Genomic DNA, 25,422 nt, shown 5'->3' with positions numbered 1-25,422 from the left:
AGTCTGGAGGAGCTAAGCGAGAGGGTAGGAACTGCCGAGGGAGAGTGAGTTCAGGTCTCTGCAGGTTAGGGACTTTGCGCGAAAGGTCTGGAGGGGGTTCCCTAGGTTGCCGGGATACACCCTGCTGGAGTGACTGCCGCTTCCGGATGTGGAAGGGGAGGGAAGAATTGGGGATATATGCAAGTGGCTGGGGGAGCAGGGAGGCGAACGGGTGGTGAAGATCAAGGGGAAATGGGAGGTGGAGTTGGGAGAGCGATCAATTGGGGATTATGGAGTGAGGCACTGCGTAGGGTAAACGGGACCTCCTCTTGTGCAAGGATGAGCTTTATACAGTTTAAGGTAGTGCACAGGGTGCATTTATCTCGGGCGAGAATGAGTGGGTTCTTCCAGGGGGTAGCAGATGAGTGTGAGAGGTGTGGGCGGGGGCCAGTGAATCACGTGCACATGTTTTGCGGTTGTGAAAAATTGGAAAGATTCTGGGCGGGAGTGTTCGTGGTCCTAACCAGGATAGTGGGGGAGGACGTGGAACCGGACCCTTTGGTGGCAATATTTGGGGTTTCAGAGAAGCCGGAGCTCATGGAGAGGAGGAAGGCCGATGTCTTGGCCTTCGCCTCTCTGATTGCACGGTGGCGAATTTTACTGGAGTGGCGGTCGGCATCGCCACCAGGGGTAGCGGTTTGGCTGGGTGACCTGTACGACTTCCTGCGATTAGAGAAGATAAAGTATGAGTTAAAGGGTTCTGCAGAGGGGTTTGGGAAAAGGTGGGGGATGTTTGTGACCATGTTTCAGGATCTGTTCGTCGCTGGGGAGGGGGGCGGGGAGGGGTGGGGGAGGGTGAAAAAGGGGAAAACGTTGTACAGGTTGTATAGTTGATTGCTGGGAAGTATGTTTCCCAGGGTGTTTTATTTGCTGTAACCTGTTTTGATACATGTTTGTGATAAAATACATTTTTTTAAAAAAAGGAATAATAAAATCAATGAGTCAAATAATTCTATAGAACAGGATATTTTAGATCCGGTATTGAGAGGGCGGCACGGTGGCGCAGTTTCTTTCCTATTCCTAACTTACTAATTTATAACCTGTGTAATCTGCTATTTGAATCCTTCACCACAATAAGATCGTAAGAAATAGGAGCAGAAGTACTCCATCCAGTTCTTCAAGCTTGCTCTGACATTCAATGTGATCATAGCTCACCTTAGAAAAACGTCATCTTTCCAACATCCCTTGATTCCCTTAATACCTAAGTGATCTCAAGCTTAAATATATTCATTGAATGAGTACCAACAGCTCTCTGGGGTAGAAAATACCCAAGATTCATAAACGTCTGAGTGAAGAGGTTTCACCTCATTGTAGTCCTAAATAGTCGACTGCTTAATCCTGAAATTGCCTCCTAGTTCTAGACTCTTTAACCGGTTTGATACTGGCCCCAATAACTGTCCGTGTGGCGTTTGCATATTGCGTGGGTCTCACCCTCACAACCCAAAGATTTGCACAGTAGATGGATTGGTCATGCTAAGTTGTCCCTTAATTGGAAAAATTTTAAAAAGGAAAAAAAGAAATCTGGTATTGCATAATGAGACAGGAATAATTCGTGATTTTATAGTAAAGGAATACCTGGGAAGAGTGATCATAATATGAATGAAGTTTGTAATAAGTGTGAGAGTAATATTGAACAATTGGATGTAATATAGTTTGATTTTCAGAAGATATTTTGTAAGGTGCCACATAAGGCATTCGAAAACAAAATGAGAGCTCATGAAATTGGGGGTAATATATTAAACTGAGTTCAGAATTTGTTAACGATCAGAAAACTGAGGATAGGAATAAACTAGTAATTAACGGAGGCAGGGTATAACTATTAGATTGTTTCAAAGATCAGTGTTTGAACCTATTACAACCTGTCCATGAGGGGACCACACGTAAATTATCCAAGCTTGCTGACAATACAGAGGTAGGTGGGAGAGGAGGATAGTGCAGGTGTTTGCAGTGGGTTAAGTGAGTGGGAAAGGAGGTGGCAGATGGAATAGAATTTAGGAAAAAGTGAGGTCATTCAATTTGGTCATACAAATATAAAAACTGAATTTTTAAAATGCTGATAAAATATTAGATGTTAATGCTCAGAAGCATTTAGGCTCACACATGTGAGAAACGCAGAAAGTTAACATGCAGGTACAGGAATTAGGAAGGCAAATAGTAAGTTAGCCTTTATTGCAAAGGGGTAGGAGTGTAGGAGTAAGGGAGTCTTGCTGCGAATATGGAGAGCTTTGGTGAAATCACACTTGGAGTATTATGTGCAGTTTTCGTATCTTTGCCTAAGGAAAGATGTACTTGTCTCAGAGAGGATGCAATAAAGGTTCACTAGTTTGGTTCCCGAGATGACTAGGCTCTGCTATGAAGAGATACTAGCAGAATTGGCCTACATAAGTTGAGAAGAATGAGACTTGATCACATTGGAATGTATAGCATTCTTAGAGGGTGGATGCTGACGGGCTTTTTTACCTGGTTGAAGGGTCTAGAACTAGGAGGCATAATTTCAGGATTAAGCAGTCAGCTATTTAGGGCTACAATGAGGTGAAATTCCTTCACTCAGAGGTTTGTGAATCTTGGGTATTTTCTACCCCAGAGAGCTGTTGGTACTCATTCAGTGAATATATTTAAGCTTGAGAACACTTAGGTATTAAGGGAATCAAGGGATGTTGGAAAGATGACGTTTTTCTAAGGTGAGCTATGATCACATTGAATGTCAGAGCAAGCTTGAAGAACTGGATGGAGTACTTCTTTTTTCTTTTAATTTAGAGTGCCCAATTCATTTTTTCCAATTATGGGCAATTTAGCGTGGCCAGTCCACCTACCCTGCACATCTTTGGTTTTTGGGGATGAAACCCACGCAAACACGGGGAGAATGTGCAAACTCCACGTGGACAGTGGCCCAGAGCCGGGATCGAACCTGGGAACTCGGGGCCGTGAGGCAGAAATGCTCACCACTGTGCCATCGTGCTGCCCTCTAAATGGGTTCTAAGGCAATTCGATACCCTTCCTGGAGTGAGAAGGAATTGAGGAAATGATGAGAAGGGGAGGTGTTGTTGTTCTGCCACAAAGGAATTATCATAGAATTTATCATAGAATTTACAGTGCAGAAGGAGGCCATTCGGCCCATCGAGTCTGCACTGGCTCTTGGAAAGAGCACCCTACCCAAGGTCAACACCTCCACCCAACACTAAGGGATGGGATCGTTGAACCTAATGTTAATATCTGGATTTTAAAAAATTCATAGCCTTTATTAATCTAAGGCCTAAATACACAGGAATTAATGTCGAGGACCCAATCTATATAAAGAAACTTAATTGTTAAACAAATCTCCGTCAATTGGTATAAAGTACATTCCAGAAACAATTGAGCGACAATCCTTTACAAACAGAGCCTCACTGTAATATCCTAAAGCAAGCCTTACTGCAGATGTAATTGGGTGTTGGTTATGCCTTCATTTCTAATGTAAGACCAATGCATCTCTTTATAGCATTCAGTGTTTTTATTGCTGGTATGATTTGTAAATTACAGCTCTCAATTAGAGGTCCTTGAACTATAACCACTGTTCTCCCCTTTGTATGAAAGGATGCTGCTATTTACTAACAGGTCCATTGATGCAACACAGGGATAAACCCTGTCATTTTCCATCTTCCCAATCAACCTTGGCTAATCTTGGGAATCACAAAGAGATAGATCCAGAATGCCATTGCATTGACATGCTTTTAACAGTCTGAGTACCACACACCGCTCCCAAATTTATCAATGCGAGAATCCGATTTATTACAATTTATTATTCAAGGTAATGATAGTATAGTATTTATATTGGTGGTGTGTTACAGTTCATTCAGGGATTCCGAGTTACTGTGGTAATATGTCCTTCTGCATGTACGTTATAGTCTGGAGCTATGGATAGTGGTGGTAGCGGCTCCAACTTCCTTTCCAGGAATCCCTCCCGTTCTTACCACCTGCCATTGACATGTGTCAAAAGGACTTGCAGATTGATATTCAACCTATCTGGCCATCCTTGGTTATCAAGTCCGAGGATGGGGCTCCAACCTGGAGATCTGGCTCAGAGAAAGGGACACTACACCACAGGATCTCCAGTAGTTATATTATAGAGCCAATAATGAGAGGCCTGGATAGATTATATAAGCTTAAATTCCATCATGGTAGTTTGAGAATTTGAAGTTCGTTTTGAATAAATTGAGAAAATTATTCTGGTCAAAAATGCCTGGTCAACATTTAACTTCAGTCCTACCTTATTTTGTTGACTGATGCTCTCTGACATGGTCTAATCAGTCACCAATCACTACAAAGTCCACTATAGACAGGTTTATTGGCAGGAATAGTACCCCTGCCAGCAGATGAATCTGGTATCAATCAAATTGTCTGTAAAGTTGTTGGATTGTCATTAAAAAAATTGGTTCATGAATGTTCTTCAGGGGAGTAAACCTCACATCCTTATTTGTTTTGGTTTATATGTGACTCCAGTCTTATACTGACATAGTTGACTCTTAACTACTTTCTGAAAGTGATGGAGCAATCCACTCAGTCATGGGAAATGACCAGAACACGAGGGTGAGCAATAAATGATGGTGTAGTCAGTGACACCCAGTCCCAAAAATGAATAAAATAAAATAATTTGCCAACAGGAAATCTATAAAAACATAATTAAGTAAGATTTTCTAGGTGTCGCAAAGTAATAATGTGATAATGAAGGAAACATTTATGATTTTTCTAGAAATAATGGACAGAAGAGATCACCAAGAACACAGTTACAATGTTAAGGCACATAACAAGCACACTGTTTCTTACTTAAACATTTTCTCCACTGTAGCATTCTTTGATATCATAGAAAATGCTTGCGCCTCTATCTCTAAAAGTGAAGCCATATAAAATGCTTCTACTCAAGAGACTGTCTCTATAATGATCTATGTGGTTACAAATGAAAGCATTCACATTATATAACTATACACGCACATACTTTCCTGCTACTACTGATAAAGAAATTCTGCCCTCCAAATTGCAAAAATGTGTACATAAATGAGAAGGGGGCGAAGTTTTGTCCCAGACAATAGGAAGTTATTCTGTACCTGACAGATGAGGAAGGCTTTCTCCTAGTACGAGGAGATTAAATCCAAAGTTTTGTTTAAATGTTCACCTCACAGTTCAAGGGGAGCCTTTTTACTCAACATCTGAATGTTGCAGTGCAAAGCCTTGAACAGGACAGGAAACAAGTGATTACTATCCACACCCCTTCGTGAGCAACTATATTTAACTATGAATTTTTTTTTCAAAAAAGACAGAGATGGTTCAGATCTGCACAGGAAACAGAGAGAGAAAGGTTTCAGTAAATTAATCATAAACAGGAAGCTACAAGGAAGAAAAAGATCAGAATTAATGATGTTACTTTGACAAATGGTCCAATTTAAACATTTGAAGTAAATTAACTGCGGATGAAATTCAAACTCTATTTTTTGTTGAACAGAGATTTATCGATATTTTAAGCCACAGTGTTCATTATTATAATTGTTTTCTTGCTAGCCTAACGGTTGTGATATGGGATTAGAAACCTAGAGGTTATTTGTTCAAATCCCAGGGCAGCATGGTGGCGGAGTGGTTAGCATTGCTGCCTCACGGTGCCGAGGACCCGGGTTCAATCCCCTCCACCCCCCCAGGGTCAATGTTCAATATGTGGAGTTTGCACATTCTCCCCGTGTCTGCGTGGGTCACATCCCCACAACCCCAAAAAAAGATGTGCAGTGTAGGTGAATTGGCCACACTAAATTGCCGCTTAATTGGAATAAAAAATAATTGGGTACTCTATTTTTTTTAAAAACCTTAATTTGTTCAAATCCCACTATTCCAAGACATGAAATTGAAATAAATAAATCTGATGGTGAACACCACTGTTGTAATATCTCATCAACCGACTCATGCTCGTGAGGGGAAGGAAGTCTGCCATCTTGGCCCAGTTTGGTCAACAGTTAACTTCAGTCCTACCTTATTTTGTTGACTGAAGCCCTTTGACATGGCCTAATCAGTAACCAATCACTAAAAAGTTCACTATTGACAGATTTATTGGCAGCAATAGTACCCTTGCCAGCAGATTAAGCAATTTATTCATTTTTCCAACTAATGATGGACAAAAAGGGGGAGAAGAGTTTCCTGAACGTCCTCATTCTTAACTATGGAGGAACCTAACATGGAAGTACAAGAGACAGCTATATTTAGTCAAAAATGCTGGGTGGATGATTCATAGTCATCTTCCTCTAGAGCAGTGGTTTCCAAACTGTGGTCTGCGAACTACTGGTGGGCCCCAAGGGCCATGAAAAAAATTACAATTAGACATACTTTGTATGTATCATTATCAACATTAGATTATTTGCAATGTAATTTACTTCACAAAGATCCTTGTGTAATATAATCCAGGATTATTCTCTGAAATTAAATAGTATAATAATAATCTTTATTGTCACAAGTAGGCTTACATTAACACTGCAATGAAGTTACTGTGAAAAGTCCCTAGTCGCCACATTCCACTGCCTAACAACACTTTTCGGGACTTGTGGAAGGAAACTGGAGCACCTGAAGGAAACCCACGCAGACAAGGGGAGAACGTGCAGACTCCGCACAGACAGTGACCCAAGCCGGGAATCGAACCCAGGTTCCTGGCACTGTGAAGCAACAATGCTAACCACTGTGCTACGAAATAGTATGGTATTTTTGCATGACGTCAATGTGAACCGACTCTCTCCTCTGCACATGCAGCAGTTAATAAACATTAGCCTGTCGAAGTCAAAAATGGATCGGTCGCTTTCATCTGCCACGCTTAAGAGAAAAGAGATAGATGGTCAAAATGACAGTGAGACATCAGCAAATGAAACGCAGCACAACACAAGCTAAGTGAAGAGTACAGAGAAAATACAGCAACAAATACTTCAAACTGGGATTTACTTACGCAGGCACTGAAAATGAACCATTGCCATTGTGTGTCATGTGATATGAAGCTCTGACGAATGAAAGGGTAAAGCCTGCTAATCTGCACCGTAACCTTGAGGCTTAACATGAGGGATACGTATCCAAATCAATAGAATGTCTTGAAAACAAGCTCAAAGAATTTCAGAGTAACAAGAAAATTATGGAATGCATATCTACAGGCAGTATTAATGTTAGGGCGATGGAGGCCTTGTATTGGCTAGCTCGGCTCATAGCAAAGACAGGGAAACCGTGCACAATCAGGGAGCGTTGATATTGCAAGCAGCTATAAGGAGATGGTGGCTTTTATGCTGGCATAGAAGGCCTGCAAACAAATTAACATCATTTTATTGTTGAATAACACTGTCCAACACAGAATCAAAGAGATGGTCCACAATGTGAATTATCAGCTATTAGCGAGGATACAAGTTGATTTTATGCACTTCAACTGGATGAGTCACTAGACATTGCAAACCTTTCAAACCTGCACACCTATGTAAGCCATGACATAATGGAGAGATACATGAGGATTTTCTCTTTTGTAGATCATTACCCACCGCTCAACTGTAAAGGCTATTTTTGTACACATTGATTACTTTCATACTTCAAAATGGAATTGATTGGTCAAAATGTGTAGGAGTTGCACAGATGGGGCATGTGCGATGTCAGGCTAACACACTGGTGTTGTTCCATGTGTAAGAGCAGTGGCTTTGATAGCAACATCCATTCACGGCAGCATTCATAGGGAGGCATTGGCTGCAAAGAAAATGGCTGCTGATCTCATGACCATTTTGGACGAAACAGTTAAAACAGTTAATTTTATCAAGGCCTGCTGATCTCATGACCATTTTGGACGAAACAGTTAAAACAGTTAATTTTATCTGTGGATGTGTAAGAGACTCCAGGATAGTATGTTGCCTCCCTGATGCCAGGGTCCAGGATGTCTCCGAACGGGTAGAGGGCATCCTGAAGGGGGAGGGCAAACAGGCAGAGGTCGTTGTACGTATTGGTACTAACGACATAGGCAGGAAGGGGCATGAGGTCCTGCAGAAGGAGTTCCGGGAGCTAGGCAGAAAGTTAAAAGACAGGACCTCTAGGGTTGTAATCTCGGGATTACTCCCTGTGCCATGTGCCAGTGAGGCTAGACCCAGGAAGATAGAGCAGCTAAACACGTGGCTAAACAGCTGGTGTAGGAGGGAGGGTTTCCGTTATCTGGACCACTGGGAGCTCTTCCAGGACAGGTGTGACCTATATAAGAAGGACAGGTTGCATCTAAACTGGAGAGGCATAAATATTCTGGCCGCGAGGTTTGCTAGTGTCACACGGGAGGGTTTAAACTAGTATGGCAGGGGGGTGGGCACGGGAGCAATAGGTCAGAAGGTGAGAGCATTGAGGGAGAACTAGGGAATAGGGACAGTGTGGCTCTGAGGCAGAGCAGACAGGGAGAAGTTGCTGAACACAGCGGGTCTGATGGCCTGAAGTGCATATGTTTTAATGCAAGAAGTATTACGGGTAAGGCAGATGAATTTAGAGCTTGGATTAGTACTTGGAACTATGATGTTGTTGCCATTACAGAGACCTGGTTGAGGGAAGGGCAGGATTGGCAGCTAAACGTTCCAGGATTTAGATGTTTCAGGCGGGATAGAGGGGGATGTAAAAGGGGTGGCGGAGTTGCGCTACTGGTTAGGGAGAATATCACAGCTGTACTACGGGAGGACACCTCAGAGGGCAGTGAGGCTATATGGGTAGAGATCAGGAATTAGAAGGGTGCAGTCACAATGTTGGGGGTTTACTACAGGCCTCCCAACAGCCAGCGGGAGATAGAGGAGCAGATAGGTAGACAGATTTTGGAAAAGAGTAAAAATAACAGGGTTGTGGTGATGGGAGACTTCAACTTCCCCAATATTGACTGGCTCTCACTTAGTGCCAGGGGCTTAGACGGGGCAGAGTTTGTAAGGAGCATCCAGGAGGGCTTCTTAAAACAATATGTAGACAGTCCAACTAGGGAAGGGGCGGTACTGGACCTGGCATTGGGGAATGAGCCCAGCCAGGTGGTAGAAGTTTCAGTAGGGGAGCATTTCGGGAACAGTGACCACAATTCAGTAAGTTTTAAAGTGCTGATGGACAAGGATAAGAGTGGTCCTAGGATGAATGTGCTAAATTGGGGGAAGGCTAATTATAACAATATTAGGCGGGAACTGAAGAACCTAGATTGGGGGCGGATGTTTGAGGGCAAATCAACATCTGACATGTGGGAGGCTTTCAAGTGTCAGTTGAAAGGAATTCAGGACCGGCATGTTCCTGTGAGGAAGAAGGATAAATACGGCAATTTTCAGGAACCTTGGATAACGAGAGATATTGTAGGCCTCGTCAAAAAGAAAAAGGAGGCATTTGTCAGGGCTAAAAGGCTGGGAACAGATGAAGCCTGTGTGGAATATAAGGAAAGTAGGAAGGAACTTAAGCAAGGAGTCAGGAGGGCTAGAAGGGGTCACGAAAAGTCATTGGAAAATAGGGTTAAGGAAAATCCCAAGGCTTTTTACACGTACAGAAAAAGCAAGAGGGTAGCCAGGGAAAGGGTTGGCCCACTGAAGGATAGGCAAGGGAATCTATGTGTGGAGCCAGAGGAAATGGGCGAGGTACTAAATGAATACTTTGCATCAGTATTCACCAAAGAGAAGGAATTGGTAGATGTTGAGTCTGGAGAAGGGTGTGTAGATAGCCTGGGTCACATTGAGATCCAAAAAGACGAGGTGTTGGGCGTCTTAAAAAATATTAAGGTAGATAAGTCCCCAGGGCCTGATGGGATCTACCCCAGAATACTGAAGGAGGCTGGAGAGGAAATTGCTGAGGCCTTGACACAAATCTTTGGATCCTCACTGTCTTCAGGTGAAGTCCCGGAGGACTGGAGAATAGCCAATGTTGTTCCTCTGTTTAAGAAGGGTAGCAAGGATAATCCAGGAAACTACAGGCCGGTGAGCCTTACTTCAGTGGTAGGGAAATTACTGGAGAGAATTCTTCGAGACAGGATCTACTCCCATTTGGAAGCAAATGGACGTATTAGTGAGAGGCAGCATGGTTTTGTGAAGGGGAGGTCGTGTTTCACTAACTTGATAGAGTTTTTCGAGGAGGTCACAAAGATGATTGATGCAGGTAGGGCAGTGGATGTTGCCTATATGGACTTCAGTAAGGCCTTTGACAAGGTCCCTCATGGTAGACTAGTACAAAAGGTGAAGTCACACAGGATCAGGGGTGAGCTGGCAAGGTGGATACAGAACTGGCTAGGTCATCGAAGGCAGAGAGTAGCAATGGAAGGATGCTTTTCTAATTGGTGGGCTGTGACCAGTGGTGTTCCGCAGGGATCAGTGCTGGGACCTTTGCTGTTTGCAGTATATATAAATGATTTGGAGGAAAATGTAACTGGTCTGATTAGTAAGTTTGCAGACGACACAATGGTTGGTGGAATTGCGAATAGCGATGAGGACTGTCAGAGGATACAGCAGGATTTAGATTGTTTGGAGACTTGGGCGGAGAGATGGCAGATGGAGTTTAATCCGGCCAAATGTGAGGTAATGCATTTTGGAAGGTCTTAAAGGATAGTGAAAAGGTGAAAAATGAAACCATCTTGAAGTTGATGGTTTATTTATTTTTTCTTGGGGGGAGGTGTCATGTGAGAGTACCTTTAAGAAATGGGTGTTTAAGAAATGTACCTTTAAGAAATGGGTGTTTATCAGTGATGTCAGAATGTGGGTGGAGCTGGGATGTCTGTCAGCTTTTTACTTTAGTTTTAGGCTGTTTGCTGCAGGGTGTATTTTAGTTTCGTTTTCAGAGCTGGATAGCTGCAGTCACAGTCAGAAGGGGTATTAGTCTCTCTCTCTCTGTAATCTAAAGACTGTAAATCGATCCTTTGGCGATTTAAAACTGATAACTGCTCTCAGTAGTGACTTTAACCTGATGTGCTTCAGTTTAAAGTTTTTTAAAAAGTCTTATGGATGTTCGAAGGACAGCTTAAGGATTACTTAGTGTTGTATTCTTTGGGAGTTGTATTTGAATTAATGGTTGCTAAGATGTTCACTGTATGTTTTAAAAAGGTTAACTTGAGTTCATAGAATAAACATTTTGTTTTGCTTTCGAAAATACTTTTCCATTTCTGCTGTACCACACCTGTAGAGTGGGCCGTGTGCTCCCCATACCACAATCTATTAAAAGTTGTGGGTCAGGTGAAATCCATGATACACTTTGGGGTTCTCTAAACCTTGGCCCATAACACCGACACAAAGTTCAACTGGATAAAAAATCCTTTTGCAAACCTTGATGATGACATCCTTGCAAGAAGCCTGACCTTGAGAAATCAAGACAGCCTTATGGAATTCTCTTGTGAGAGTGCTTTAAAGCTGGAGTTTTCTCAGAACTGCCTGACTGACGTTTGGCTTAAAGTTACTTCGGAATACCCAAAACTGTCCCACATGGCACTAAAGTTTCTGATGCCTTTTCCATCTGGATTTTCAGGGCTTGTCACATTTGTCATGTGAGAGTACCTTTAAGAAATGGGTGTTTATAAATGGGTGTGTATATAAGTATCTGTAGTGAGAGTACCTTTAAGAAATGGGTGTTTATTACTGCAGTGATGTCAGAGAATGGGTGGAGCTGGGATGCCTGTCAGCTTTTTATTTTCATTTTAGGCTGTTTGCTGCAGGGTGTGTTTTAGTTTCGTTTTCAGTGTTGGCAGAGCAGGTGTACTGTTGATCTCTCCGCCATGAAAAGACTATCTCTTGATCATTTGGTGAATTCAGAATTATAAATGTTCTCAGTAGTGAATATAAACCTAATGTGCTTGTGTTAAAAGGTGTTTCTTTTGTCTTCTGGATGTTGTTTGGGAAGTTATTAAGGATTACTTAGTGTTGTATTCTTTGAGGCCTGTATTTGAATTGATGATTGCTTAGGTGTTCACTGTATGTTTTTAAAAGGTTAACTTGAGTTCATAGAATACACATTGTTTTGCTTTCGAAAATACTTTTCCATTTCTGCTGTACCACACCTGTAGAGTGGGCCATGTGCTCCCCATACCACAATCTATTAAAAGTTGTGGGTCAGGTGACCTCCATGATACACTTTGGGGTTCTCTAAACCCTGGCCCATAACAAATCATTGAAGACTAAGTATTGGAATACCTTTAATGTTGAACCAGATCTCTGCTTAGACTGTCATCCCTGGAACCAGCATTTGACATCTGCGGAACAATATCAGCCTTCTCATTAGGCAAGTGTTTACTGTGTCCACTGGTAGGCCTACTACAGGTAAATGTGTTGTATGAGTGTAATGTATTTGTGAGTGTGCATCATAAATTGTTATAAATAGCTGCATTTCTAATATCCACTAACATTTATGTTTGACTCCTGTCAGCCATGGGCTATGTAAAAAAATAATGTTCAAAATGGTTTGCGTACATTTAGGTCTGTACAAGCTCTTGATGGTGATCTGTGGTCCACACAAAGGAAATGTTTGGGAACTGCTGCTGTAGAGGACTCTACCATACCAGTGTCCAGTTAATTCAGTTCATTCCCTGTCACATTTAAAAGGAAAAGGATGTAGACATTGACAAGGTTGTAGTGCTGAAGACAAGTTTTACAAAGCCAGCCAATCACCTAGCCATGTTATTCCAGTACAGCTATCATACTGACATCTACCACTGGAACGACAGTGCTCCCTCAAGTAGGGCCTAGATTATCACAGAATCACAGAAAATACAGTGCAGACGAGGCCCTTCGGCCCATCAAGTCTGCACCGACACATGAAAGAGACATGGCCTGACTACTTAATTCCTTTTGCCAGCACTTGCCCCATAGCTTTGAATGTTATGACGTGCCAAATGCTCACCCAGATACTTTTTAAAGGATGTGAGGCAATCCGCCTCTTCCACCCTCCCAGGCAGTGCATTCCAGCCGTAACCACCCTCTGGGTAAAAAGGTTTTTCCTCAAATCCCCCTAAAATCCGTGCCCCTCACCTTGAACTTGTGTCCTCTCATAACTAACCCTTCAATTAAGGGGTACAGCTGCTCCCTATCCACCCTGTCCATGCCCCTCATAATCTTGTACATCTCAATCAGGTCACCCCTCAGTCTTCTCTGCCCCAGTGAAAAAACCCAAGCCTATCCAATCTCTCTTCATAACTTAAATGTTCAATCCCAGGAAACATCCTGGTGAATTGATGGGCGGCATGGAAGCACAGTGGTTAGCACTATTGCTTCATAGCATCAGGGACCCAGGTGCGATTCCCGGCTTGGGTAACTGTCTGTGCGGAGTATACACGTTCTCCAAGTGTCTGCGTGGGTTTCCTCCGGGTTCTCCGGTTTCCTCCCACAAGTCCCGAAAGACACGCTTGTTACGTGAATTGGACATTCTGAATTCTCCCTCCGTGTACCCGGAGGCGCCGGAGTGTGGCGACTAGGGGATTTTCATAGTAACTTCATTTCAATGTTAGCGTAAGCCTACTTGTGACACTAATTAAGATTATTATTATAATTGCTTCTGCATCCCCTCCAGTGCATCACAATCTTCCTATAATGTGGCGACCAGAATTGCACACAGTACTCTGGCTGTGGCCTCACCAAAGAAATGAAAATGAAATGAAAACCGCTTATTGTCACAAGTAGGTTTCAAATGAAGTTACTGTGGCAAGCCCCTAGTCGCCACATTCCGGCGCCTGTTCGGGGAGGCTGGTTCTGTACAACTCCAACATGACCTCCCTACTTTTGTAATCTATGCCTCAATTGATAAAGGTAAGTGTCCCATATGCCTTTTTCACCACCCTATTAACCTGCCATTCTGCATTCAGAGATATATGGACAAACATGCCAAGGTCCCTTTGTCCTCGGAATTTCCCAGCGTCAGGCCATTCATTAAATACTTCCTTGTCAAATCACTCCTTCCGAAGTGTATCACCTCACACTTTCCAGGGTTAAATTCCATCTGCCATTTTTCTGTCTATTTGACCATCCCGTCTATATCTTCCTGTAACCCAAGACTCTCAGCCACACTGTTAACCACCCAGCCAATCTTTGTGTCATCCACAAACTTACTGATCCTACCCCCCACATAGTCATTTATGTCCTTTATATAAATGACAAACAATAGAGGATCCAGCGCAGATCCTTGTGATATGCCACTGGACAAAGGTTCCAGTCACTAAAGCAGCCACATGTCATCACCAATTTTAAATCAAGTTACCCTGTATCCCATATGTGTTTGCCTTCTTTATAGGTCTCTCCTGCGGGACCTTGGCAAAGGCTTTGCTGAAATCCATGTAAACCACAACAACTGCACTATCCTCATCTACACACCTGGCTACATGCTCAAAAAATTTGTTAGGCATGACCTCCCTCTGACAAAGCCATGCTGACAATTCCTGATTCTCTCCTTCAGAATTTTCTCCAATAGTTTACCGACTACTGACGTGAGACTCACTGGTATGTAGTTTCCTGGCTTATCTCTACAACCTTTCTTAAATAGTGGGAATACCATTCGATTTTCTCAAGTCCTCTGGACCTCCGCTGTGGCCAGAGAGGAATTCAAAATTGGATCAGAGCCCCTGAAATCTCCTCCCTGGTCTCCCACAGTATCCTGGGACACAATTCATCCGGACCTATAGATTTATCCACTTTTAAACCTGCCAACACCTCCAATACCTTGTCACTCTCTATGACAATTTGCTCAAGAACCTCATAGTCTCTTTCTCTAGATCCACATCTACCTCCTCATTCTCTTGGGTGGAGACAGATGTGAAATATTCATTCAACCTCCTACCAATGTCCTCTGGAGCCACCCACAGATTTCCCCCTTGGTCCCCAATGGGCAATACTCTTTCCCTAGTTATCCTCTTCCCATTGATATACTTATAGAATATCTTGGGATTTTCCCTGCTTTTACCAGCTAGAGTTTTCTCATATTCCCTCTTTACTCTTCTAATTGTTTTCTGAAGCTCCATCCTGCACTTTCTGTACTCCACTAATGCCTCTGTTGATTTGCTCCCTTTGTACTTGCTAAGAGCCTCTCTTATCCTTCTCATCGTATCCTGGTCATCCATGGTTCTCTGGGTTTGTCACTCCTTCCTATTACCCCAGAGGGAACATGTTGGACCTGTACCCTCCCCGTTTTCTTTTTGAATGCCCCCACTGCTGTTCTGCAGACTTCCTCAAAAGTAAATCTTTCCAGTCTACCTTGGCCAGATCCTATCTTATTTTACTAAAAGTTGTTCTCCCCAATCCAAAACCCTTTTTTGCAACTTGTCTATTTTTTAGTCCATAACAAACTTAAATTGTTGTCACTATCACCAAAATGCGCCGCTACCAACACATCAAATCAACTACCTGTCTGGCTTCATTCCCCAGAATTAGGTCCAACACTGCATCGTCCCTTGTTGGACCCCTTACACATTGAGTTAAAAGGTTCTCCTATATATATTTTAAGAACTCCACTCCATCTAAGCCCATAACACAATAACTATAATTAATTGGTGGAAAAGTTGAAATCATCTAATATAATTACCCTATTTTTATTTTTACACACCTCTGCGAATTGCGTACAGATTTGCTCCTCAATTTCCCGCTGACTATCTGGGGGTCTAAAATAAACACTTAGCAATGTGGCTGTACAATTTTTATTCCTAAGCACTGCCCACAAAGCTTCATTTAATGCCCTCTCCAATCATCTTTCCTTAATGCAGTAACTGACTCCTTAAATAATAATCCAATGCCTTCTTGTCTTTTATCCACTCCTTTGTCTCATCTGAAAATTCTATATCCCAGGATGTTGAGATGCCAATCCTGCCCCTCCCTCAGCCAAGTCTCCGTGATGGCCACTATATCAGAATCCTTGCCCTTTAACATCCGTTTTGCCTGCAATACTCATGGCATTAAAGTAGAGGCCATCCAGCCTCCTATAGCTGTTATGGCCTGTTGTCATTTACATCCGGATCCAACCATAATCTGGGCACAAACAAATTAAGTCATAGAATTTACAGTGCTGAAGCAGGCCATTCGGCCCATCGAGTTAGCACCGGCCCTTGGAAAGAGCACCCTATCCAAGCCCACACCTCCACCCTATCCCCATAACCCAGTAACCGCACTTAACCTTTTTGGACACTAAGGGCAATTTAGCACCTAACCCACACATCTTTCGACTGTGGGAGGAAACCGGAGCATCCGGAGGAAACCCACGCAGACACGGGGAGAACGTGCAGACTCCGCATAGACAGTGGCCTAAGTCGGGAATCAAACCTGGGACCCTGGAGCTGTGAAGCAACTGTGCTAACCACTATGGTACCGTGCTGCTCAAGTCACTTTAAGTCACTTACTTTTAAGTGACTTAAAAGATAATTGAATTCTGGAAGTAAATTAGTTCTGAACATTACAATAATGCATCCAGGTCTCTTTGATCTTTAACTACCCACCCCTCAAACTCTCTGTCAGAATTAACACTCCTCAAAACAGTGGCTACAGCTCAACACTTGTTTGGACCTCTTTCAACCCTCTGCCAGAATTTTCATGCACAGATTTTCTGATCTTTTAATTGCAATTTTGTTTCAGCCTTTTAAAAAGGATTAATCTCACTGAGACTTGCCCTATATACTCTGTTTCTTTTACTGATCTTTATGGCATAAGTAAACTCCACAACAAATTCAATGGATTTCCCTGATTGCAACTTCTTAAATAATCAATGCCCAATGCGCACGATTGATGGTTAAATTCGTTAAACTTAAATTTTAAAATTCAAAGAACAAATAAACTGATATGGGATTGGTGTTTCCTTGGACCCTGATTATGTATGCCGCTTTAGGCCCATTTGTGCCCATTTTAAGTTTGGGCATATTCTAATGAAGTTGGGAAAATGCTTGGGTGGAACCTGACATTAACAAAATGCTGTCAGATGCAAATTTGAGTCTCACTTCTGAGCTACACTAAGGTTGGGAATTCTAAGTCTATCAAGTTCTGGAGTGAGGGGGAACCAGGCTTCTTTTTCTGGGAGCTCAGGCGTTGTCTGGGATAAATTAAAATAATGCTGAAAGGTTGAGTGGTGACAGAGAACATGGCGGGTAGATGTGAGAAACAAACTTTTTTCTAGCATCCTTAACAGGATACAGTGGCTTTATAGAATGTATATGTGACTGTGAAATCTTAAGAAAGCTATTCTCAGGGGGTGGGAGAGCCACGATAATCAGAGAAATAACCTGACTTTCTCAACAGCAGGTAGCAGATTGGGCAGGAAAGTCCCAGAGATTGTGAACAGTGGGTGAAGGTGCAATGACTTCAGCAAAATCTTAGCCGGGTAATATTCCTGGAGGCGGCAACCACATCCTCCAAGTTGTGTGGAAATCTCACACCAGGTTTGCTTCCTCAGCAGTGTAGCCCACAGCAGTATCTCTCTCCTCGCAGCTCGTGAGCTACCGACCTCACAGCTGATGTAGGCTACAAATCAAAAATACAATAGGCCTCGATGTGACTCCGGACTCACCAAGAAAGTCTCACTGCTTGAGTTTGTTAAAAGGCTGAAATGAAACTGTTTGAGGAAAGAGAAAGCAGATTTAAGGTACTGAGGTACAGAGAGCAAATGAAAGATCGAAAGAAACGGAGGGAAAGAAAGTCAAGTACCACAGGGAGACAGACAGATACAGAAAAGCAGAAAGTGTAATAGGCACAGAGATTAAGAGGGGCAAATAGAGAGAGGGGGAAAGACAGGGACGGAGTTGGATGGATATAAAGAAGTATAGTAAATCAGATACCGAGAAAATGTAAGAAAGAGAGATATAGAGAAGGAACCAGAGGTACAGATGAGGAACAAGGGAAGGACAGAGAGATAGGGATAGGGAGAAAAGCCTGCACAGAGCAAGAGACAAAAACAGAGAGACAATGAAACAAACTTAACAGCTTAACATTGGTGGTAGGAAACTAATGGAATCCATGCCAAAGGAGAGAATAGAAGAACATCTCGGGTGCAATTTACTGGTCGAAGAACTGGTGGGAGTATGGCATAATCTCCATTGGGAAAGGCCAGCAAGAAAATCCAACAATGTTTGCTTTCCAGGTTCCCTGTGTGATGGCTTCCCCACCCATCGCCGTGTCCGGCCATAATTTACATGAACAATTTGGACTTTGAAATCAAAACACAATTTTCAAATTTGTGGGAGTGATGCTGGGGAAATGATAAATCCTGAGGAGCATTGCAACATATTACAGCATTAATGAACTTGCAGAATGGATAAATGTGAGATAATACATTTTAGTAAGAAGAATAGGGAGGTACTTATTACTTGGTGCAAAACTAGGTGGGGCAAAGTGAGACAAAGGGACCTCAGAGTACAAATAAATCAATTATTAAAAGTTGTGCTGCAGGTAAGAAAGGTCATTAAGAGAGCACACCAAGCACTAGGCTTTATTTCTAGAGGGATAGAAATGAAAAGTAGAGAGGTTATGCTAAACCTTGATTAGAATACACTTAAGAGTACTGCATGTAATTCTGGCCACCGTACTATGAAAAGGGAAGGTTTGCGAGGACAATACCAGAATTGTGTGGGCATATATATCAAGAAAGTAAGAACAGTCTGGGTCTGTTTTCCCATGAGAAAAGAAGGCAGAGGGCTGACCTGCTAGAATTCAAAATTCTGGAAGGCTTTGTGGATACAGAGAAAATATTTTCCCTTACGGCAGAACGCATAACGAGACGCCATCACCAAAAAAGCTAAATTGGAATTCAGAAGGAACTTCTTTATCCAAAGAGTGGTGTGACTGCAGAACTCGCTAACACAGGGGATGGTTGAACCAAGTAGTAAGGATGCATTGAAAGAGAAGCTGGATACATATTTGAGGGATAAAGGTTAGATAGAGGTTTAGGATGATAGATTTAGGTGATTAATGATAGGAGGAGGCTTGAGCGGAGCATGAGTGATGAAAATAAACTGGTTGAGCCAAATTCCTTTTCTCTGTCAATCGTATGTCATTGTAATGATATACTTCCAGAGACTTTTTAGTAGAACAAAAAGGGTTTTATTTGCATGACAGTTACATGAACTGCATGGTCACAGCTAGTCCAAAGTACCCCTGCCCCCAGAGTACATCTCCCATGGAGAGGTTCCTCTTGATTGGTCCCAATTGGTTAGCCGGATCACGTGAACCTTACTGAGTTGTGTTGCCCTTAAAGGCACAATCACCACGGCTGGATTCTCCATTTCTGAGGCTAAGTGCCGGCGCCAACGGAGAATCCGTGGTGCTCCACAATGGGAAAGTCGCTGTGGATCCCTCACCAATTCCGATACCAGTGAGGGGTTAGCACCGGCGCCACATGAAACACCCGCAGATCGTGCGGAGAATGGCCGGAGAGTCACCAGGTCCCGGGCCGCGCATGCACAGGGCTGATAAGCTACAACCGCGTGCGCCTACCCCCCCCCCCCCCCCCACCCCCCAACCGGTCGTGCCGAGAAACATGGCCCTGGTCGTTCTTGACCACATACCCGCCCGCCCCGACCTCACAGCCCACCACTCTCCCTAGCCCTAGAAGAAGCTCCCCGCACTGCGGCACGGATCTCAGCCAAGTGTGGCAGCACTGGACACTGTCTGCAGCCAGCACACCAGATTCCTGACCGCAGGAACCACACGTGGCCCATGCTGTTGGCAACTCAGCCCATCAGAGGCAGAGCATCGCGGGTGGGCCGGCTAATGACACGCCAACGGCATTGGTCCCGATGATGCCAATTTGGAGGGGGCGGAGCATCATGAACCACGTCAAACCGACGCCTGCCCCGATTCCGGCGTTGGCAGACATTCTCCGCCCGAGCACCGTTCTTGATTTCAGCGACGGGCTACAGTGAATCCCGCCCCATCTCTTCCCCTTTAACTCCTTTATACAATCTTCAATAACCAATTTACTTTAGTCCTAAATTATAACTACACGTTGAGTACATGAGTCAGACACTTGTAACTCGATTCTTTGAAGGGGTTTCTTGTTCCTTGACAAGTGGAGCAGTTCTGTTGTCGGAGATGCTTCTACCAGATTGACCTTAACAGGAACCCCAACATCGGGACCTCTTCTGGCATAGGCAATTCGTCACTCCTTGCTTCAACATGAGTTGTGTCTATAAAAGGTTGATCAGGTACTTTGGTGCTATTGGATTCAAAAACATTTTCTGATGGCAACACTGACTGCTTGAGTGTCTCTCTACTCCTCAAGTGGTCCACGTGTTTACAAATGATCCGCCCTTCCATGTCCACTTGGGATTTCTTAGAGACAATGATTCCTGGAGTCCAACTTGATTCACTACCAAAGTTTCTCACATATATGGCTTCATCTACCATTAACTCCATGCTCCACTAGTGAATCATGGCTGTTTTTCTGGTCTCTGCCCTCCCTGTCTGATTTGGAAACATGCGGTTCAGTCTCGTTTGAGACGACATTTCATCAGCAGTTCGGCTGGTGGAACTCTCATTGTTGCATATGAAGTGGTACAATAGCTAAGAAGAAATCCTGAGATTCTGGTTTCCAAGGGTCCTCCTGACATTTTCTTCAGGCCAGACATGAAAGCTTGGATGGATACCTTGGCTAATCTGCTTGATGCTGTGTGGTAAGGTGCAGTTCTAGTGTGTTTAATACTGTTGAGACTGATGAAGTTTTGAAATTCAGCGCTTGTGAATATGGTTCCATTGTCTGACACCATGATTTTAGGCAATCCATGAGTTGAAAAGCATTGGTGTAACCTTCCAATGGTAGCATGCAATGTAGGTGACTTCACTTCAAATCACCATGCACTTAGAGTGTGCCCAGGAACGGACCAACATGGATCCATACCCAGATTTGCCTGGGAATCTTGTGCATGCCTTCATAAACAGCTATTGTATATTGATGGAGCCCATCTGATTGATGAAATGTCCTGGATGATCTGAAGGTGGCTTGATTGCCACATGTGTGCAGTTGATGATATTATGTACCTATTGGAAGTCAGCAAGCAATGCAAACCCAAGCCCCTGGTCACTAGATCTGACTGGCATTATCAGTGGAAAGATTGATATACTTGCCAGCCTCATCAAACAAAGCACTAATTAGCAGTCTTATACATTTGTGTGCTGTCGATTATGATGCCTTGCAATTGTCTCCAGCAGTTGTACCCTGGAAGGATCCAGAGGCCGAGAAGTTGAGCGAGGTGATGACTTTGACAGCCATTGGTAAAGCATGACCATCCTGTCTACTTGAAAGCAGGTCTGATTCCATCAGGCCATCACCCAAGGTGAGGCCCTGAGCTTCCTGACACTCTGTCATGTCGAGGAAGATTATCCTCTGCCAGTGTGCCCTATGGTGAGTGGGGCCGTCGGCAAGGTGCACCGCCCTGTTGATCTTCTCTCTCCTGTGGAGCTTCAGGTATGTGAACAGCAGGCTGCTGCTGCCCCTGCTGGGTGTTTGTGGTGCTTCTACTCATCTCACTCATCGTTTTAGAATGAAAATAACACAGCTAAACTGTACCGATGCTGATCTGATAGATTAGACCTGTAAAGTGCAGGTCTGAAGTGCAAATCTCCAAAATTTAAATAACACCACCAAAGTAACCGCTCAGTGCAAGTAACTGTGAACAAAGTCTTTTTCACAGTTATGAATGCAACTGTGAGGAGTCAGTACTTATCGGAATATTTTCCTGTCATGTCTTCACTGGCCTCAGTTACTGCTGTGTTCACATCTTGTTCAGACTGGTGAATTCCAGTAAGCCAGGAAAGCTGTGACACACAGTGAAGTTGCAAAAGGTCATTTTTGTTCGACTTGGGCAACCAACACATTGAAGTCGACAACTTGCCTCTCCCGAAGGCATTGCATTATGATCTACTTTTACCTTTGGAAACTGGTGGGTTGGAGTAGGCTTCCTGACACACTTGCATTTTCCCACCCACCAGCCCTACTGCCCCACCACTTGCACCTAAATCTACTTGCTCACCGAGGTTAAACCTTCCTGTCACCATAGAGAGGAAAATAACGGCAACAGAACAAGGGGACCAGTCACCAAGAAAACATGGAATGGAATGAAAGACAGAAATATGGTAAAAAAGGAGATTCACAGACACTTACAGATGCAGGGAAAGTGAGCAACAGACACGGGAGACTGAGAAAAAAATAGATAAAATATGAGTTGCCGAAATACAGAAATTTAGAGGAAGGTAAAGAAAAGTGCGAGAAAGGCATTCACAGGAAAAAAACAAATAACATAAACAGTGGTCAAGGGAAAGACACAGAAACAGAGAAAGACATATCGAAAAATGGCAGGCAATGGTGAGGATGATGGAAATGTACTTTTTAATTAACAACATTCTAACAGAAGCAGGAAACCTTCAGGAGTTCGAGTAACTGTACATTAAAAGGGTGAATTCCATTCAGATTCTCTTGCTGTTTGTCAGGTGTTTCCACTTCTAAATAATTGAATGCTGTGAAATAGACACATACTTCAGTTCTTGGCCCACAAAGATATGTGGTTTATATGGTTTACAGACTCCGGTAGATCGAGCTTCTGAAACCTCCTTGCAGATTCACAAAATACTCACTATTTCCACTGTCTCAAACCCAGAGTGAAAACAAACAGACAAACAAACAAACTCTTGGATCTTTCATTGCTCAAAATTATAAAGCAGAAATGTAAAATGTACAATCCCACCCCCACAAATCTTCACTCCATGAACTGAGTGAAGAGATTGCTGCACTCCCATGGCAAACTGTGCCAGGCATTTTCATGACTTGATCATACTGTCAGGGTCAAGGATCGTTCTCATGAGTTGGGGGGAAAGGCCACTGAACAGTGTTGTATAGATCAGAAGACCCCAGATTTCAGCCAAGTTCTTAATGTGTTGGCTGAGTTTAGCCCAGGGGCAACTGGAAAATCTCTACAGTTTGTGTCAAAAATTGTATGCTTATGAAGTGAAAGATCAGTTAGAATTGCCAATCCCGATCGGTAAGCAATTTCTGTCTGAAGTACGTATGCTGGGTGAAGATGGGGTTGGAAACTATTTTGATGTTTCCCCTCCATTATGTATATTTTACAATCCCGCTAGAGACCGCCAACTTTTAAAAATAAATTAATCTAGTGATTGACGGAAATAACCAATGGACAAGATTTCAAGTTTTAAGACTTTTACTGTAACGCACAAACTAAGGTTTTAAAGTTTTAAAACTCACACATTACATTTTCAAATTAATTCATGGGATGTGGACTCCATTGGCTCGGCCAGCATTTATTGCCCATCCTTAATTGTCTTGAGAAGGTGGCGGTGAGCTGCCTTTTCGAATCGCTGCAGTCCATGTGGTGTAGGTACACCCAAAGTGCTGGTAGGGAGGGAGTTCCAGGATTTTGACCCAGTGACAGTGAAGGAACGCTGATGTATTTCCAAGTCAGGATGGTGGGTGATATGGAGGGGAACTTTCAGGTGATGGTGTTCCCTTGCATCTGCTGCCTTTGTGCTTCTAAATGGTAGTGATCGTGGGTTTGGAAGGTAGAGCTTGAACCATCCTCAACTAGTTCATACAATATAAAAGCAAATTACTGCGGATACTGGAATCTGAAACAAAAACAAAAAATGCTGGAAAACCTCAGCAAGTCTAACAGCATCTGTGGAGAGAGAACGGAGCTAATGCTTTGAATCTGGATGATGCTTCTCAAGCATTGACGAAAAGTAATCCAGACTGGAAAGTCAGCTCTGTTCTCCCTCAACTAATTCAGATTCACTGACTAAACACAGAATGGGGACCAAATATGGGATGCCACCGCTTTGAATGGTTTCTTCAACATCAGGCAGGGCAGTTACAAAGTGAGCCATTTGGACAAGAGAAAAGATTTTGCTTTTGACTATGACATATCCAAGCAGAGGCCAAATGTGTCATTTTGTCTACATAGAGCATAGTTAGATCATGAAAGTCTTTCATGATGAAATAAATTGCAGCATTTTTGATAGTTTTTCTTGTAAGTGAAGAGTATTTTAGTGCATATCCAGAACTTTAATTGAACCACCAGCACTTTGGGAAGCACCTCTCATTCATTTCAGTTCATTGTTAGAGGTTGGAGGGCAGGGCGGGTGTTCCTGAAGTGTGTAAATTAACTGATGGCATTATTTGAAGGATAGCAGTGAAATCTCGTGGTGCCTTGTTCATCATTAATCCCTCTAACAACATCAAAACATTGATGTGTGTGGGGCCTTGCTGTGCCAAATTGCCAGCTGAGTTTCCCATATTAAAACAGTGACTGGACTTCAAAAATATTTGGCTCTAAAGTGCTTTGAGAAATCCTGATGTCCTAAAATGGCCCTTATTGCTGCAAGTTAATTCTAAATTTAACCCCAGTCTTCCTGATTCCTTCTGTAGCCACCTGGATTGGCCAACTCCCGACATAAAATGGAGAACAGCAAAGGCTGCAGGGAAATTCAGACAACAGAGGCAGAAACTAGCAGGTGCAAGTTTACTGTGTATTAAACTCTGCAAAAACCCAGACCGCATCGATACAAGCAGCCATCTGCATAATAATGTAGCAGCCATCTACATATTAATGAGCGATCCCCAGGTATAATCAAAACATTTGGGATAAACAAAGCCAAGCCAGACTCCTCGGCGCCAGCAGGAGCCAACACAAAAGAGGTTAACGGACACCTCAAGACCTCTAGACATCACTATCCGAGGAAAAAGGCTCTCACTGTCCACCCTATCCAAAGAATAAACATTGGTTTGCTTTAAAAAATAACTTTTCCATTTCTGATGTACCACACTTCTGGAGTGGGCGTGTGCTCCCCATACCACAATCTATTAATAGTTGTGGGTCAGGTGAACTCCATGATACACTTTGGGGTTCTCTAAACGCTGACCCATAACACTATATTAACTAATCTCATATGGAATTTTTTGTATGACATACTTGGGGGAAATTTAATGTAATTGTTTTATATGTTCTGTCAATCTAATATTTATATCTCCTAATGCAGCCTACTACATAAAGAGGTAAATCAATAAATCCACCAATTGTTATAATCAGATGTGTAGATATATCAAATCTAATTACTGAACGCGTGTGTACCTACTCGAGTCGATCAGTATATTTTAGCCTCTACAGTTTAATTACTTAATTCGGCATACTCATCTGGATAACTTCATTTAATTCAGATTCACGAACATTTTTAACCACATGTTCTGCAGGTCTACCCACTATCGATGGGTCTCTGAGCTTTCTCATCTATCAACCCATGTACCTGAACGCAAATAAACGCTAACAGGATCATGTCTCACTTGCCTCTTCCGAGACGTGTGGCAAACTCCAGTCAAATTGAATTAACCCCTTTGCATTGGCTGTGTCAGGGCTGGCGATGACGTCCTTGCACTGAAGTTGAGATGGTTTATAGAGGGAAGCCTCCCCTTGTCCTC

General features: G+C 43.0%; 1 protein-coding gene across 1 annotated transcript in view; it reads right to left on the bottom strand.

Moving 5' to 3' along the window:
• Nucleotides 1-5,235, bottom strand: part of LOC140384555 (circularly permutated Ras protein 1-like) — a 119,963-nt gene extending 114,728 nt beyond the window's left edge. Inside the window, exon 1 of the mRNA XM_072466357.1 lies at nt 5,121-5,235. The gene's annotated coding sequence lies outside the window, so the exon portion shown is untranslated. The remainder of the gene's footprint in view (nt 1-5,120) is intronic.
• Between the last annotated feature and the right edge of the window lie 20,187 nt (nt 5,236-25,422).

This window comes from Scyliorhinus torazame, chromosome 10, assembly GCF_047496885.1.
Source record: "Scyliorhinus torazame isolate Kashiwa2021f chromosome 10, sScyTor2.1, whole genome shotgun sequence".
NCBI classification, from domain to species: Eukaryota; Metazoa; Chordata; class Chondrichthyes; order Carcharhiniformes; family Scyliorhinidae; genus Scyliorhinus; species Scyliorhinus torazame.
The sequence above is the reverse complement of the archived record's forward strand: the minus strand, read 5'-3'. Positions and strand labels throughout refer to the sequence as shown.